The 17,649-nt window shown below is 59.9% G+C and overlaps 1 protein-coding gene across 1 annotated transcript in view; it reads left to right on the top strand.

Annotated features, from left to right (window-relative positions):
* KCNQ1 (potassium voltage-gated channel subfamily Q member 1) overlaps positions 1-17,649 on the top strand; it is a gene marked incomplete at its 5' end in the record, with an annotated part of 256,765 nt that overhangs the window by 115,197 nt on the left and 123,919 nt on the right. The window lies entirely within an intron of this gene.

The following is a 17,649-nucleotide window of genomic DNA, read 5'->3' as shown; positions in this document are numbered from 1 at the left end:
ACCCACCCAGACTTGGGATTCCCAATGATAAAGGACCCCGGCTCCGGTCCCCTATGCAGGACCGAGAGACTGGACCGTGAGGCGGGCTCTGGTCCCCGACTCGGAACCCTGAGGCTGGACCGCGAGGCGGACTCCAGATCCTGGCTCCGATCCCGGGACTCAGAACCACGAGGCTGGACCGCGAGGCGGACTCCAGATCCTGGCTCCGATCCCGGGGCTCAGAATCACGAGGCGGGACCTTGAGGCGGACTCCGACCTCAACTCCGATACCCGACTCAGAACCACGAGGCTGGACCGCGAGGCGGACTCCAGATCCTGGCTCCGATCTCGCATCTCAGAACCATGAGGCCGGACCGCGAGGCGGACTCCGGACCTCAACTCCGATCCCCAACGCCGAATCATGAGGCGCGACCGCGAGGCGGACTCCGGACCTCAACTCCGATCCCCAACTCGGAACCGCGAGGCGGACTCTGGACCTCAACTCTGATCCCCAACTCCGAACCACGAGGCGGGACCCCCAGGCGGACTCCGGACCTCAACTCCAATCCCCAACTCGGAACCACGAGGCTGGACCGCGAGGCGGACTCCGGACCCCGGCTCCGATCCACGACTCAAATCCACGACGCAGGACCACGAGGCGGACTCCGGACCCCATCTCCGACCCCCAACTCTGATCCCCGAGGCTGGACCACGAGGCGGACTCCAGACCCTGGCTCTGATCCCCTACTCGGCACCACGATATGGGACCGCGAGGCGGGCTCCAGATGCGGAATCGGACCCGGACTTGGAACCACGATGCAGGACCGCGAGGCGGACTCCAGGCACGGAATCCGACCCGGACTCAAAAATACGAGGCGGACTCCAGGCGCGGAATTCGACCCCCGGATTTGGATCCCCGATGCAGGACCGTGAGGTGGACTCCAGATGCAGAACTGGACCCGGACTCGGAACCACGACGCAGAACTGCGAGGCGGACTGCAGGCGCGGAATCCGATCCCCGGACTCGGATCCTGGACCAGGACCCCCGACCCGGGCCGACTCTCCCGGAGGTACCGAGGGGAGAGCCGGCCCCCCGCCCGCCGGACGCAGAGCTCACCTCGGTGCGCCGGCGGTCACCCGTCCCGCGCCGCCTGGTCGGACCGCGCCCGCAGCGCTGGGTGGGGGCCTGAGGAGCGCAGGCTGTGGAGCTCGGTGCGGGGCTGGCGCGGCCGAGAGGACGGCACAGCCGAGGAGAGGGTGCGGCCGTGAGCACAGCCCCGCCAACAGGTCAGCCCCGACGAGAGCTCAGCGCCGACTGAGCAGCGGGGCGACGGTCTGCCGAAAGACTACGGCCGCACCCGGACCCCGGCTGACGTGGCAGCTGCCCGGCCGTTGATTGGATGGGCCCGTGGGGTGGGTTGCCGCGTGCCGCCGCGCAGATTGGCTGGGCGCGGAAAGCAGTGTACCACGCTCTGCCATTGGTCGAGAGGGACAAGTGCCGATGCGACCGGGGTTTGGATTGGCGGGGCAACTACAGTGCCACGTGCCGCGCCCCACCCCACCCCAGCTCGCGGTGCAAATGTCCACCCACCCGTCCGGTCGCTTCCACGCGTCCACACCCTACTGGGTGCCCCATGGAACTTTCGGCCCTCGGCACACAAACGGCCTGCTGCAGACCCTTACCACATGGGTCAACGAAGGCAGGCAGGCAGGCGGCCTCCCATCTCCCTCTGGGGACGGTGCCGGGCGCGACGGTGCTGCTATCGGGGACTCTGCTATGGACGTCCTGTTGTTCACTCCTCAGGAGACCTTGGGACGAGGGTGCCCAGACTCTGGCAGGCGGCTTCCTGAAGGAGAGGACCTGCCCAGGTCACCCCAAAGGAGGTGACCCTGGGGGTCAGCTTCCCACCAGGACCGCTACAGCTCTCGGTGAAGCTTCCCTCCTATGATCTGCCTGTGGCTGGAGGCTGGGTCCACTGTCTCCTGTCTTCCCTACCGTCCACGCACCCATCCACCTAACTGCCCATCCACCCACCCACCCATCCATCCACCCTCCCTCCTACCCACACACCTATCCATCCCTCCATCTGCCCACCCACCTATCCACCCACCACGCAGGTCTTCTGAGCTCCTCTGGGTGCCAGGCGCTGCCATAAACACGGACAGTCTACAGCAAACAGCCGTCAGGAAGTCTGTCCTTATGGGGCTCTCACTCTACCGAGGTTTTATGCAAGTCTAGGGCAATTTAGACCTTCTGTGAACTCTCAGTATTTTCTCAGAAGTTGTTACCCCACTCTCCCCCAACCAGGGTTGACTTCAAGGGAGGAAGGGGGAAGCTAGAGCCAGCCAAGCAAGCAGCCATCCCCACACCCAAAGCAAGCAATGAGGCCATTCATCTCCACTGCTTTTGCCTGAAATATGTGTCTACGAAAAGAGCCAGGAATTTCTCCAAGGGTGACTGAGTCAGTTTTTTCTTTGTGGTTCAGCCTGCAGGAGAAGGGGGAAATGGTGTTGTCTTTTTGCACATCAACAGCTTGCTTTCAGACCTTCACAAGCAGTGCCAGACTGGTCATCTCTCTGTCCCCTGACCAGCCCACGGGAAGGCTCTACAGCAAGCCTCGGTTGGTACATTTGACAGAGGGTCAGCCAGCCCTCACCGCCTGGGTGGGTGTTTCTGGGCATCTGCCTACCCCAGACGCAGGTTGTAACCAGGATCATCGCATGGGGCCCTGCACTCAGAAGGGCCCCACACACAGGGTTTTAATGCTCTGCTGTCACCATCTTGAAATTCTTCATTTATCTTTGAGCTTGGGTTTTGTAAGTGAAGTCTGTTGGGACAATGGAGCGTGCTCCAAGGGCTTGGAGCTTTGGCCCACGGAAGGCCCCACCACCTTCCTACCACCTTTGCCTGCCCAGCCCCCTACTCCCTCCTCCCCCCAAGTGACCACTGTCACCCTCCGCCCTGGCAAAGAATGGCAGGGAGGGACTGGAGTCCTGGCCCACACTGTGCAGCCTTGGGATTCCTACCTGGAAGGGAGAAGGGCTGCTGCCAGCCTTGTGTAGCTGTCGAGACAAGAACAGGAGGGCCGGCTGGCCAAGAAGGCCTAGAACAGGACGCCGAATGCAGCCTGGGGCACTGCCCTGGTTCTCACTGCTGTGAGCCAGTGGGGTAAGGCTCCAACCTCTGCCTCTCATGGCCTCCTGCACCCTTCAGGGGGAGGCGAAGCCCCTTCCCTGGACATTCTCCAGGTATGTCCATTTCCACCTCCCCAGGGAAGTCAGGGGAGTGGGAGCCCCAGATCCTCAGAGCGATTTCACAGATTTCCTGCCTCTGTGGGGTTTATATTCCAGTAGGAAAGACAGACAAGAAATTTTCAAAGTGCTCTGGACATTCTTCTTTGCCAGAACACACAGGTCTCTAGGTGGATCTTGGGAGCTGCATTGTCTTTCCAGTAGCTGACTCCTCTAGTCTTTACTCACGAATGTGAGCTGTTCCCCAACTTTTCTGTTTGGTTTGTTTGTCATCCAAGGACATCGAGCATGGGATAAAAAGCCACCTAAAGCCAGTCTGCTTAAAATAGGGGTCCCCCTTTTAAAAGAGTGACAGTGTTGATTGGGGTTTCATCTTGAAAACTGATTTTTTTTTTTTAATTGTGAAAATGGAGTTGATCCGATCTGAACAAAATTCGGGTTCTAGTTGTGTGCTTGAGTGGGGGCGCAGCTCCTGAGCGGCCAGGTTCATTTGTCTGTGTTTCCTTGCAGCTGTGCTTGCTCCACTCAACCCTCCAACCTTGGAGCCTGACATCCCGAACACGTGGATTTTCCCCTAACAGACCCCCTCGTGGTGAAACGCCACAGACACGGCGTCTTGGTGCACTCGCGTGACCACCTTCTTGGGGCCGTGCTTCGAGCCCGGCTGAGGAGGCTGGCGCTGTCGATTTTGACACAGTGGTCAGGGAGGACGGTTGGGAGTCACGTGCGGGCCAGTCCTCAGCCCTCACCCCCTCGCTGCACATGGGGCGCCGTCAATCAGCTAGGGCTGCCTGCGAGCCCCAGCACACCTGTTGTGTGCCCACCCCGCCCCCCGCCCCGCTCTAGTCCTTTGGGGGAGACACAGAGGAAAACATGCTGAGACTAAGAGGGGTTTGTTGTCTAGTCGGGAGACAAGAGACACGTGGGAATTGGCTGGAGAAGGATGTGAGGCTGGGCGGACCCCAAGCCAGCCTGGGGGAGACCGGGGGGTGGGCGGGTGGTGGGCTGCCAGGCGTGCTGGGAGGGGGACCTGGGCCTGGCTTTGGCACATCAGAATTCAGGAGGGGGCTGGCGGGCACGGCCAGCTCCCGCCTGAGTGGGGCTGGGGTCCCCTCCAAGCCCAGGCCAGCCTGGGGGCTCTCGGGTCGTGGAAACCTCGGGACTGCAAGGCGGGTGCAGGGCAGAGAGCCCGGGCACCTGGTGGCCTCCACCTCAGCTTCCCGTGTGACAGGGGGCATCTGGTTTGTCTCAGCTGTATGTGGCGGGGGCTGACCTAACGCTCCTCGCGCTCCCTCTAACACTAATATTCGGGGTTCAAAAGGTTTCCTCGCAGGCCTCTGCACCCGAGTGCACGCATACACGCACACACAGCTGAAGAGAATTAGGCTCAAAACGTCCACTCGGCTTTTCTCTTGATTCCGAGGTATTTAGAATGGGGGTGGGGGATTAGGAGAGGAAGTCGCTGAGCTAATTCTCCTGTGTTTGCCAACACAGAAGTGCAGATGGGGCCCAGAGCCCCGGGTGTCCCGGGGGGGAACACCAGCCCTCCTCCCACAGGGCAAGGCAGGAGGGAAGGACTGGGTGGGAGCCCCTCACCCAAGTGACAGGACTCTTCCCCGGGGCCGTGGCTCGCCCCCACTCCCCTCTACCGCTTCCCCCCCCCCCCCTCGCAAGAGTCTAAGGGTGGAACCGCCTTCAGGCTCAGCCAGGTTCCCAGAGAGCTGCTTCCTGCTGAAGCAGAGAGGCCCAGGGCCACGTGGCCGCCTCGGCACCATCTTCCCAGGGAAGGGCCTTGCCCTGAGCTGCTCTCGGAAGTGGACTGGAACGTGGAGGGGGCTGAGGGGCCCCGGGCACCCCTGAGTGACCGATGCAGTGGCTGAGAAGCCTGCTCTTCGGGTCAGCCCGTGCACTCGGTAGCCAGCGCCCATGTCCCCAGAACCAGTGACCCCTGTTCCGTCCCCCCACCCCCAGTGCAGCTTTGTGCACACAAGCACACACACGTGCACACACACCACTGCAGCTGTCCTGGGTCAGGTCTCCGTGACCCCCATGACCCTCCGTCCAGGGGCTTCTCTGCTGGTCGAAAGTCTCTGCGGATCCTGCTTCCCACATCCTCATTCCAGAGTGTTCCTCCTGCAATGGCCTCTGTGGGCCTCGTGTACCCGCCTGGGCCTCCCCTCCACCCCGGCGGCCTTGGGTATGTTAGCCTGTGGATGACACCCCATCTCACTCAGCCCTGACACTTCTACCCCACCTGCCTACCCACCCCAGGTCTGCCTTGTACCCACAGGCGGCATGCCCTCCCATCCCCACTCAAAGCTCTCGTCTGCCGGTCTCCCTGCCTTGTGCTCCCCACTTTGGAGCGTCACACCCCCAGGGAGGATGAGCAGACTCCGGGCCATTCTGGGCTTCACCAGCCATGGCAGAGGGGAAGTGCAGGGGGGCATCTCTGGGAGGTTTGGGGAGAGTGGTGGTGAGCATCAGGTCTCCCTTCTAGAAAGACCACTCTGGCTGCTGAATGGAGAGAATTGGGGAGTGGGGGGTGGGAGGGGACGCAAGGAGGTCTTGCCTTGTGGGGAGACCTGCTGTCACCCTGTGAGAGAGGCAGGAGGCCTGGAGGTAGTGGCCCCCCTTGGGGGGCGAGAGGCAGCCAGGAGGGTCTCCCACAGGAGGTGGCCTTGGTGGGTGGGACCCTGTGGCTGAAGAGTCGAGGGGGGGGCAAGCTGGATCTTAAGAAACCTATGTAGGTGGGTCAGCGCCAGCCCCTCTGCCCCAGCTATGGGCATGGTCACTCCTCGGGCGTGGCTTATCCCGGTGCCTTGCTCGCCCTGCCTTCACTTCCCAGGGCAGGACCCAGGGCTCAGCGCAATGAGTGTGACTGACAGGGGTCCCAGTTCCAGGACAAGCTTGGGCCCCCACGGGACCCCTTCTCCCAGTGCAGCATGGGAAGGGAAGAATTGTGGGGGAGTGCCATTAGACAGTTATGCTGTGTTAGGGTTGGCCCCGGCTGTCTCCCATGAGCAGATTTGCTCTCCTGCATTGGGGTCAGCAAGAACCTGAGGCCCGACGGGTGGGGGCTCTCGAGTCCAGGCGCTCCCGATGAGTGGCAGCGTGGGGTGTGGGCTGCGTCCCGTCGAGAGGGCAGCTGTGCTCTGTGTGTGTATGTTTCGACGTTGTGCAGCCAAGCCTTGATTAGCCAACCCCGATTCTCCCAGAGCCCCCGCTTCGATGCGGGTTAACTCAGCAGCTGTCTCCTGAGCACCTGCTTGGGGCCTGGTTGGGTGCCAGGCATGGGGGGTGGGGAAGCAAAGGGAGGTGGGCCCTGCCAGACCCGTTGCCTCAAGAGTCTTTTCCACCATCACCTCCCAGAGGCGATTCCTTCCCACCACGCCGCCCCCCAGGGCAGGCCTGTCCCCCATTTCCTGCCCAGGCCGGCCCTTGGCACAGCTGCCACTCAGCTGCAACCTCCCCGGTCCTCGGGGTTGGATGGGCCCGGGCCTCTGAGGACGCTGGCACTGCTAGGCTCAACGCAGAAAGAATTTCGATCATCTCTGAAGTTCTGGGAAAAGCGTTGATAGGAAGCCCCGTCCCAGGAGCCCTGGGGGTTGTAGATTGTTTTTAAATGTCAGAGGGCCCTCCTTCAGTATTTAGGGTGAGAACAGATACTTGCAGAGAACCCAAATATCCTTGGCTCTGTGCCTGTAGAGGGCGAGGCTACTCAGTGGAACTCACCAGGCCTCTGGGGAACAGTGGGCACAAAATTGCTGGCTATGAGACGCTTTGGGGGACCGAATGAGAACACTCCAGTTGAGCCAGCAGGCTCGGAGGATGGGTGTGATTAGGACAAAAAAAAGACGAGAATGAGGAGAAAGGGCCGTCTGTCTGGGGTACCACGTGGCCGTGTGGTTTTCAGATCTGTCCATGAGGCCTTTGAGACTCCTTCCTTCAAAAGACGGAGCTTAATTCCCTCCCCTTGATTTTTTTTTTTTTTGGACTTAGTGATTTGCTTCTGAGAAATAGAATGTGGTGGCAATGTCCGAGTGTGCCTCCCAAAACCAGGTCGTAAAAGGCATCAGAGCTTCCTCCTTGCTCTCCCACCGGGATCCCTGACTCGGGAAGAAGCTGCCCACCATGTTGTGAGGACATGCAAGCAGCCCCGTGGAGAGCTCCACATGGTGAGAAACCGAGGTGTCCCGCCAATGGCCTCATGAGCACACCATCATGGTGGTGGATCCTCCAGTCTCAGTCAAGCCATCCGGTGGCCACAGTCCTGGCCAACATCCCAAGAGACCCTGAGCCAGAACCACCCTCAGAAACCACATGAGATAATTAACGTTCATTGATTGAAGCTGTGGTGTTGTCGGGCTGTTTGTTACTCGGCAGTAGCTAGCTGATACAGCCATCCTAGTCTGGTTCAGTCTGGCTCTCGACAGGGTCAGCGAAGAGGGCTCAGCCCGCCTGTCAGCTTTTGCAAGTGGTTAGTTGCATCTGGGCACGGGGGAGAGAGTGCTGTGCGCAAGCCATGTTTCTGCTTCCTCGGGATTTGAATTCCGTCCTCCAGGCCAGCGGCTGCTCACCTGGGGTGCCCGTGAGAGGGGTGTTTGCGACTCAGGAGGTGGGCTCTGGGCAGCAGGGAGCTGTTGGGGTTTGAGCAGAGGGGGACTTTATGACAATGAGAGAGGCTAATAGCTAGAATGTGATCCAGCACTTGGAACAGGTGATTCTTTTCTCCCCCAGAAACATCCAAATCCAGTTCTCCAGCGCGTGGGCAGGACGAAGGGCCCTGTCTGCCTCTCCTGAGGCTGGTGACCAGCCACCCCACACCACCAGGTAGCCTCCCGGGTGTCAAGGTAGGGGGCTTGGTCATCAGGGCGCCTTCTCGTCTGTCTCTGAGCGGGTCCCCACGGGTCCGTTCCCCAGCCCGCCTCGAAGGGCACACACCCAGGGCAGGCAGGCACCCCACACCTCCCTTCCTGACACCCTGCCCTCGGGTGCCAGCAGTGGGACCTGCACAACGATCCCTTAGCTTCTCATCGGTGCAGCTCCCTGTCCCTCAGTGACCTGTGGCCTGTGGGCCCACGGACTGGCCTCAGCCGTCTTCGTGCATGCCCCCCACAGATGGCTCTTCCATGATGAGGGCCCCAGAGGAGGGGGCTTGGCAGCCAGCTTGGTCCCGGTTGGTTTTCTGCACCTGGGCACGGGGATGAACCCTCCCATGGGTTAGCCAGAGTGACGGGAGCAGGATGCCCTGTGTGGGTGGACAGCGGCCGTGGGGACACCGAGTGGGGGAGGCCTGGCCTGTTTTACCTAACCGACAGTGCACGGTGACCCCGGCGTCACACCCAGTCCAAGCAAGGGCTTTGTGACAGTAATGCCTTTAGTCCTATCAACAGTCTGCGTGGTGATGGGGACCCGGGGCGCAGAAAGGTCAAGGGACAAGTAGCAGGTACGCACGCTGGGCTTTGCTCTTGGGCATCTCAGGACCGGGCTCCGTCTGTCTGTCCTTCCCTCTCTGCCGCATGGCCTCACAGCCTTTCGACTTGCTAGGCCAGCGCTGTTGCAGACGGGGTGCTCACGGGGTGTGAGGGCGGGTGCGCCTTTGCCCGTGTTCCCGGGTACGATCCCGCATGCGCTGCCCCATCCTCCCTGCAGCTCCTCTGTGTGCCCAGTGTGGAGGAGCCGCCCCCACCCCTGCCCCCCCAGGTGCCAGGCCCCTCAGGGCCCTGCCTCTGCCTCCCAAGACTCCCCCCAGCAGGAGCCCCCTGCTCATTAATTGTTCCATTTGAACACAGTTCTTTTTCACGGAGCTGGGGACACCTCGGAGCGTCTCCTCAGCAGGGAGAGGACAACTCCCGGGCCCGAAGTCACTCAGTAGCCACAGGTCAGACTGGCCTTGAACACGTTCTCAGCAGACTCTCTTCCTTCCTGGGGTCTGTAGCCTGACCCCCGGCCCCCAGCACGGCCAAGCAGAACTGGGCAAGGTGGTGAATCAGGGTTTCATTTGGGTGAGGGGTCCTGGTCCTCTTTCTTTGTACCTCAAATCCCTGGGGAGGGCGGGGTGGTGGGACATGCAGTCAGCATAGGCCCGGGCAGCAGCCCCCAAGGGGGCCGGTCCAGAGGCCTCTGGGGGTGCACCGGGCGGACAGCAGCCCGAAGCCTCAGCCCTCGACCTAGGTCTACACGCAGGAGGTGAGGGCTTTGTGCAGCCTCAGCTCCAAGGAGGCGGGGGATTAGGTCTCAGATGGCGGGCTCGGTCTCCTTCACCCTGTTCCCTCCCCAGGTCCACGGCTGGGGCCAGAGTCCTCCTCAGGACATGTCGATGGCAGCAAACATTTTACAGATGTCACATGCTCAGAGCCTGGCAACAGGGGCGGCTCCAGCTGCTGGAGAACGTGGTTGGAGTTACGTCCACAGCAAAGCACCCCGTCACCTTTCTCTGCTTGGAGTGTAATCTTTTTTTGGAAGCCTTGCTGGAAAATCTGAATCTTGTGAGCCATCAGCTGTTTATAATCAGAGAAGCATATGTTTAAAAGAGCTGAGGGGCCTTATAAACTCCGTGTGCAAATTACCTTTGGGGCTGCCTGCCCCACCGCCCCTCCCCACGGCTGCCATCACTGGTGAGGGGCTCAGCGCGCTGCACAGAATTAGCTATAACCCCGTTGTGGCATGGGGTCTGTTTAGCTTTAGTCACGTCAGCTTGGCCCCGGAGCGTGGGAGCCTCCATCTCTGCTGTGCGGCTTCCAGGGCCCCCCCGCCCCCCCCACCCCAGCTGCACAGGACTTCTGGCTCCCTGTTCCTGGGCCTTCACCATGAGAAATGTCCAACCTGGGGGCCATGTAGCAGGACATGGGTAGGAACTCGGCCCTCCGCTCAGCAGGGGCCTCCCGGGCCCCCAACTCGGGGGCAGCTCAGAGTCGGGGGTGGGGGAGGGAAACGCCGGGGGGCCTGCTAGGGTGCTGTGGTCCTGCTGATTTGTTTGTTTGGTGTTTTTAATTTTTGTTTCTGCACTAGCTTTATTCGGCTATCACTCACATACCATACAACTCACCCATTGAAAGTGTGCGATTCAATGGTTTTTCGGATATTCAGAGTTGTGCAACCGTCAGCACTATGCTATTCCAGAGCATTTTCAGCACCCCTAAAAGAAACCCCATCCCCAGTAGCAACTGCTCCCACCCCCCTCCCTCCCGTGTCCCAACCCCAGGCAGCCACAGATCTGCTTTCCGTCTGTATGGATCTGCCTGTTCTGGACGTTTCGTAGAGAATCAGACACCATGTGGCCTTTTGTGACTGCTTCTTATCACGATGTCCTCCAGGTCCTTCCTTGAGCCGCAGATGCCAAGGCTCCACTCCCTCTTATGGCCAGGCAGTATTCCGTGGTGTGGCTAGAGCCCATTTTGTTGATCCTCGCAACCGTTGATGGGTATTTGGGCTATTTCCACTTTTCAGTCATTATGAATAATGTTGCCGTGAACATGAGGAGGCAAGCTTTTTATGAACATGTATTTTCACTTATCTTGAGTTTGCCCCAAGTCGCAAAATTGGTGAGTCGTAGGGGAGCTTGATGTTTAACCACGTAAGGAACCACCTGATGATTTCCCGCAGTGGCTGCGCCATCTTACCTTCCCACCAGCAACATAGGAGGGCTCTGACTTCCCCCCAGCCTCGCCAACACCTGTTACTGTGGGTCATGTTCACGTTGGGCATCCTAGTGGGTATGAAGTAATATCTCATTGTTCTGATTCGTATTTCCCTGATGGCTAATGATGTTGAGCATCTTTTCATGTGCTCATTGGCCATCTGTATCTCTTCTTCTTTATGAAATGTCTTCGTAGATCCTTTCCCCAACTTATACTGATCACCTTATTATTGGGTAACTAGAGTTCTTCATATAGTCTAGACAAAAATCCCTTATCAGCTATATTTTCCCCCATTTTGTGGGTTGTCTTTTCACTTTCTTGATGGTGTCCTTTGACTCACAATGAATTTTAACTTCGAAGAAGTCCAAATAAACTACTTTTTTCTCTTGAGGCTCTTGTTTTTAGTGTTGTAACTAAGTAGCAATGTGCAAATCCAAGGTCACAAAAATTTATTCCTATTTTCTTCCAAGAGCTTTATAGTTTTAGTTCTTACATCTGAGTCTTTGATCCATTCGAGTTAACTTTTGTATAGGGTATGAGATAGGAGTCTGGCTTCATTCAGTGGCACACAGAGATCTAGTTATCCCAGCACCATTTGTTGAAAACACTGCTTTTCCCCCCCATTGAATGATCTTGGCACCCATGTCAAAAACCAACTGACCATAAATGTGAGGTTTTACTTCTGGGCTTTCAATTCTATTCCGTTGATCCCTATGTCTGTCCTTAGGCCGGTACCATACTGTCTTGGTTACTCTAGCTTTGTGGTAAGCTTTGAAATCCAGAAGCCTGAGTCCTGCAGCCTTCACAGGTGAGCTGCTCAACTGTGTCTGTCCCCTCAGTTGGGGCTGGGCCAAACCATGTGAACCAAATTGGGTCTTCCAGCTTTGTTCTTCTTTTGTCAAGATCGATTGGCTGTTCTGGGTCCCTCAAGTTTCCCTATGAACTCTAGGATCAGCTTGTCAATTTTTGCAGAGAAACCAGATGGGATTCTGAGAGGGGTGACAATCTATCTGCAGATCATCTTGGGGAGTATCAGCATCTCAACAACCTGAAGTCCTCCGGTCCATGAACATGGGATATCTTTTCTTTTTGTTTAGATCTTCTCTTATTTCTTTTGTTGATGCTGTGGGGTTTTTTGCAGCAGTGACCAACGGGTGTCTTTCCTTCCCACCCACTGGTCCTGCCCAGCCTCCACACCCATACTCCCCAGAGCCTCCATGCTGCTCCCAGTCCTGAGCCCCTTCCTCTGGGCTCCAGCGATGCTCTGTGGTCCTGGCTTCATGCAGCATACAATGTGTTGCTCGGGCCAGAGTCTCCTCACACCACTGGCTGGGGTATGTACTCTCCTCCCCTGTCTGGGAGTGTCCTCATGTCCCAGGGTGTTCCCGAGTTGCCCCGGGAGCTCTCTTCTTCACATGCCTTGGTCATCTGTCCTTCAGTGTGATGGTCACCCCCCAGACTGTGGCTCCCAGAGGCCAGAGTGGCTCTACCATGCATCCCAAGACTAGGCACAGGGCATGGAAATCCCAGGAAGGTCTGCAGGAATAACTGAACTGTTTCCTGGACAAGTCGTTTTATTGCAGCCTTCCCCCGCCCCCCGCCCCGATCGAGAGATTGTCCTTAATACCGAGTGAGGCATCTTGGGGCTTCATCACCAGGAAACCAGGACTTTGGCAGCTTACAAAAGGAACTTGATTTTTCAGATTTCCTTTCAACTCAAAGGTCTCAAATCTGGTCTGTAGCCCTAGAGGGGAGGGTCCTGGCATTGCTTATGAGGAGGGCGCCTTGGAGGGGAGGCAGAACTGGCTGGTGGTGAGCTTGCCTGGGGCAGTGGCAGGTGGCTGGGGCTGTTAGCTGCTCACCTGCGTCCAGCCCTTGGATAGGGCTGGGTCAAGCTGTTTAGACCAAATTGGGTCACGGACAGCTGGTATGCCCCAAGCTCATGGGGTCTCTCTCCCCTTCAGGGAAAGGGGGACACACTTCCTGTATTCCCTGCCCCTCGGAAAGCCAAGGAGGGGACCAGGTCCAAGGAGGCGGTGGCTTATGTCCTTTAGGAACCTGAGCGGGGGGGAGGGGCATTGTGCCCATGTCCCCTTGTTCAAGCGGTGGGTATTGCTCCTTCTCCTCAGTCCTCCACGGACTCTGCACTTATTGAGCACTTCTGTGTGCCAGGCCCTCTGCTAGTTGTGGTGCGGGTGGGGTGCTGGCGCTCCCTGACCACAGGGCTGCCTGGCCTCGGGGATATCACTACAGGCTGGCTGGGGCCCAGGCCAGAATGGGGATAGCAGCACCCCAACACTGTGGGGGTCCGAGCAGGGCCTCCAGTAGTCACAGTGAGGTATTCTGGGGCAGAGAAGAGGGCTCCCTGCCCACCTGCCTCCCCCAGGGCGCCAGGCCGGGTTGCAGGCCAGCCCAGAGCACCCTGCCCTGGCACCCATAGGCCTGGCTGCCAGACTCTCTGAGCCTCACCCCCACCTCATAAGATGGGAGTAGGTCGAGGAGCTTTGAGGGCTTCCGTTCCTCTTGGAATATGCATATGGGGTAGAAAGGGGCCCACGGTGGGGGGTGCCCCCCCATGACCACCACAGCCCGAGCCCTTCTTCCCGCTTCAGCAGCCGTACCCAGTGGCCAGGATGCCGGAGGGGCTGAGCTCCCGGGCCGTCTCCGCATATGCCTCTCTTGCAGCCTCCTGGTGTGGGGCGTGCATGCACCTTGTCCCTTGGAGAGTCTTCTGCTGGACGTGGGGAGGAGGCTGTGGGGGACATGGAAGGACTCCCACCTCCGCCTCCCTGCGAGGCTCTTGTCAGAGTGAGGTCAGCTCCCTGGAGGACCCCTCGTTGTAAATGGGGTTGGGCTGGGGGATCCAGGCGGGGATGAGGAGCCAGAGGACCCCCCCCGTGCAGTCCCAGGCACTGGGGAGGCAGCCCGCCGAAGACCCCCACCCCTGCACCAGGAGCCACGTCACGAAGCGTTTGGCATTTGGGGATTTTATGTTAGGGAGGGATGAATGAGCCTCTGAAATGGGATCTGAGAGTAGCCAGGACCCTTCCTGAGATGCGGCTTCTGTGGACTGAGCGTGGGGAGCCCCCACTCCTCCCGGCGCCCCAGGCCAGCCGGACCTGCATTCCGCTCCTCCTCCCGCCTTCTGGAAGCGTTCCCTGAATCACAGTGTTCGCTGCGCTCCGTCGGGCCCTTCTGGGCTCTTCCTCTGCTGTTTGCCATAAAAACGCTCCGGTCATCTTTTCCGCTGTGGTTTTTATTGTTTTATTTTATTATTCCAGTTATATTAAGTTGGGAAGAGCTACAGAAATGGTTTTTTCTCCCCCAGATTCCAGAACAAGTCGTAGCCATTGTAGATGTTAATTAATCCCCCCCCCACACACACACGCTTATGTGTTCTCCAGCATCGTCCTCCCCGCTGCAAATGGGCGTCTCAAGGACAGGAGCTGGAACAGGTCTCTGTTTCCCCCACTCCCATCCAGCGCGAGAAATAAGTGAGCTCAGATCCTGGGTCAGCCCTGTTTCTGGAGGCCATGGCCACAGGCACTGCTGGCCCCTGGCTGGGCTGGGCTGCAGTGGAAGCCAAGTGCAGGGTGAAGGCCTGGGGAGGAATCTGGGTTCTTTTGGCTGCTGGTAAGATTATCCATTAAATCCATATTCCTCACTGTAGAGTTCACGTATTCAGAGAATATCCCGTACTCTGGCCGTCTTACGTTTCTGCAATATTGCTTCCAGATGGGCAAACAGAGCCCGGCTCTTGCAGATGCTACGGCCCAGTGTGCCGCTCACCAGCGCGCCTTTGTTCTGTCCCAGTCACTTGGGGGTGGGGGTGCCAGGCTTGTGGTCCCTGGCCCCACGAGAGCCTCTACGAGACTCGGGTAACAGCCTGAGCCTGTCCCATCATCAGGGCCTGTTACAGCCCTGGCACCATCCTGGCACCATCCTGGCCCCATCCATGCCCGGGCTGCAAGAGTCCTGCTGGCCCACCTCCCTGCCCCCCCCCCCCCCGGGAGAAGTCAGACGGGAGCCTTTTAGCGTTCTGCACCTGACTGGCTTGGGGTAGGCCCCATCGCCCTTGCAGCCCACCCCCCTCAGGCAGCCTGAGCACGGGGCCAGGCCCCGAGGCCCTGCCCGGCCCCTGCAAGGCCCCGTGTGTGTTGTGACCGGGCAGCCTGCTGGGCCGTGGGCTCTAGGCTTCCAGCCGCGGCTCCTCTGGTGGCCTGAGTGTGCTCTGGGGGAGTCAGGGCAGCCGGGGGACCATTCTGTGATCAGTGGACATAAAGGCCTGCTCTGTGCTTCTCCAGCTCATCTCGGGGTCGCTGGGCTGGGCTCTGCATGGATGGAAGGGCTTTCAACATAGCAAGTGTTAACAGACAGGTGGAGGGTGAGGGGTCAGTCATGGAGGGTTCGCAGAGACAGAGTCGCAAAGGAGGAGACCGCGTGCGGGCGCACACAACGCGGCCAAACTGTGAGCGCTGAAAGAGCGGGTGGAGGTGGCATGCTCGGGCTCTGGATGACACGGGGACCTGAGGCCAGGGCGGTGTCCGGTGGCAGAGGACCTCGAAGGCCAGCTAAGGAGTCACACCATCATCGTTCAAATGGCAGCATTCCCTTCTTGAGCAAGAAAACCATGCAGACAGATGTGCCTTTCTTTCCCCAAAAGTCCGGGCCCCGGGACCGGAGTCCTGGTTCCCTCACACACATGGCCTCCCGCTTGCCCGGCTCTTGCCCGGAGCCCACGCCGGTGCCGCACACACAGCCGTGAGGCGTGGCGGCCCCCGAGCGCGCCCGCTGTTGGCGTAGGTGAGAGGCAGCAGGATGGACGGGCCGGCGGTGACACCTGGCAGCCGGGGACAGCCGGCCCGCTGGGCCCAGCACCCGCGGATACCGCGGGAAGCTCTTGGCAAGGGCACTTGGCGGCACCAGCCCCACTGACAGACCGGGAGCGCCAGCACAGAGACATTCACCCACCCACCTCGAGCCTCAGAGCTGGAAGGCAGCCGGCAGATGGGAGGGATGTCCGGGGATATCCAGGGGGCAGATGGGAGGGAGTCTGGGGAGGACCCTCCTGCAGCTGCCCGGGCAGGGCTCCTGGGACAGAGAGGACGGGGAGGAGCTGGGAGCCGACCAGAGCTCTAGGGCCCGGTACCTACTGTGCGTGTGGGGCCCGGGGAGAGGGGGACGGCCAGGGGCCTTGGGTTCCAGCACACCCTGAGAAAGGCCCAGGCCTCCTTCGTCCTGCCCTCCTGGGGTCTCTTCCCATGCCAGCCTTGGGAAGCCGGTGACCCCCTCCATGGTCAGATCTAGGACTTCTCTCTGGGGGACTGGGTACTGGCTGGGGCAGTAGAGAGAGCCGTCCTGGGGCCCTGCCATACCACACTCTGTCCTTCTGGCCGTGTTCCTGCTGCCTCTGAGGGTTGACCAGCCTGGGGCGGCGGGGGGGGCCTGTCGACCTGAAAGCCACCTGGCCTTCCGGGGTGCGGGAGCAGCACCTGAGCCCAAGCTCCGGTGGTTGACTGGGCAGGGGCCAGCCAGGTCAAAAACCATGCTGATGCGGGCCTCAAAACCGTCCCCTGGGGTCGCCGTCAGCCCCCGACAGCTGGCTCGCTATGATGGGTGGCAGGGAGAGGCCACCCTTGCCCCAGGGACAAATTCTGGACTTGACTACCTGAGATAAAACCGCTTCCCTGACAACCTCAGACCTGCAGCTTTGGGATTAATTCCCTCCCGTAAGGGCACACACCAGAGGGTGTAAGTCCCCCTCCTACCCCCCTCCCCCGGCCTGTGCCCTGCCCTTGACCTGCCCTGCAGTGGGAGGAGCAGGACAAGCGGTCAGCCAGGCGCCAACCCACCTGCGGAGGTCGGACCCCCTGTCCCTCAGCCACCTCGTCTGTCCTGGTGGCTAGGCCCCCATTAATTGCTGCTTGTATCACAATTTTTCACCTGGGGGCTGGTCACACATAACCCCACAGCAGGATGCACCCGCTCGGGGCCCCCTCGACATCCTCAGACATGCCATGGCTCATGGGGGCTCCCCCCGGAGGGACGCGGCGAGCTGGCCCCCACCACAGCAGAGTAAGGCAGGCCGTACGTACAGCTCCTGGAGGAGCTCCCAGGTCTTGATGTCGGGTGCAGAGTCTGTGAACCCCGAATTAGTCAGCAGGGCTGAGGACCTTGCTGAGGAACAAACAGCCCCAAGCTTTCGCTCGCTCTCCTGCTGCCCGTCCTACGCGGTCTGGCGGGGTGTGCACACATGGGAGCCCCGGCCACCGCGCCAGCAGGAATTAGAGAGCCCAGAGGGATGAGGTGAGGGGTTTGGGGTCTCTTGTGTCATCAGAGTCTGGGGACCAGGGAGCGGGGACCTGGGGATCAGGACTGAGGCTGGCTTTCTAGAGCGGCTCTGGTCCTAACCGTCATGGCGACGGCATGATGCTGAGCCGGCCTCTAGCCCCCAACCCCCTGACCCGTGCCACTCACCGTGGGGAGCCCCGAGTCCACATCCTGCCCCGTCGCCCACAGGCCTGACATTTAATGTCCCTGAGGGTCAGCTTGGGGAGCGCAAGACCTTCCCTGCAGGGCTGTGCGTGAGTGTCCCTGAGACTCATTCCCATGCAGGGCTGGCCCTGTGAGCATGTGAGGCACACACATCGTGGGGGTTGTATTGTTACTGACGTGCCAGCCCTGCGGCCTCTGCCCTCTGCAGCGCCTTCTCACGGCCTGCAGGTGCGTAGACGCCCGCACCTGGGCCTCGAAAAGTTAATGGTCAGCCGGAGCCCCC

This window comes from Leptonychotes weddellii, chromosome 11 (genome assembly GCF_054177405.1).
Source record: "Leptonychotes weddellii isolate Sample4059 chromosome 11, ASM5417740v2, whole genome shotgun sequence".
In the NCBI taxonomy this organism is placed as follows: domain Eukaryota; kingdom Metazoa; phylum Chordata; class Mammalia; order Carnivora; family Phocidae; genus Leptonychotes; species Leptonychotes weddellii.
The sequence above is the reverse complement of the archived record's forward strand: the minus strand, read 5'-3'. Positions and strand labels throughout refer to the sequence as shown.